The sequence below is a fragment of the Empidonax traillii genome, unplaced genomic scaffold (genome assembly GCF_003031625.1).
Source record: "Empidonax traillii isolate 1590-97213 ecotype Southwest subspecies unplaced genomic scaffold, ASM303162v1 scaffold42:size1813164, whole genome shotgun sequence".
In the NCBI taxonomy this organism is placed as follows: Eukaryota; Metazoa; Chordata; class Aves; order Passeriformes; family Tyrannidae; genus Empidonax; species Empidonax traillii.
In genome coordinates, this window is record NW_020955235.1 from 805,145 (window position 1) to 805,426 (window position 282).

Consider the following 282-nt stretch of genomic DNA (forward strand, 5'->3'; position numbering starts at 1 on the left):
GGCGCCGCACGGCCCGGTCCGGGGGAGCAGTCGGAGGCAGCAGGAGCTTATTCCGCTCCCTCACTCCCGGTAAGGCGCCTCCCGAGCGCGGGGGAAGCCCTCGGGGCTGAGGCGGCTGCGGGGACACCCCTCGCCCGGGCCGCCCCCCCCGCCCGGCGGCCGCCGAGCCGCCATCTTGCGGCTGCTCCCTCCCCGCCGGCGCCGCCGCGCAGCCCCGGCCCGCCCGCAGCCCCGGCCCCCGCCCGCCCTCCCGGGCCGCTCAGCCGGCGGACAGTGCCGGGC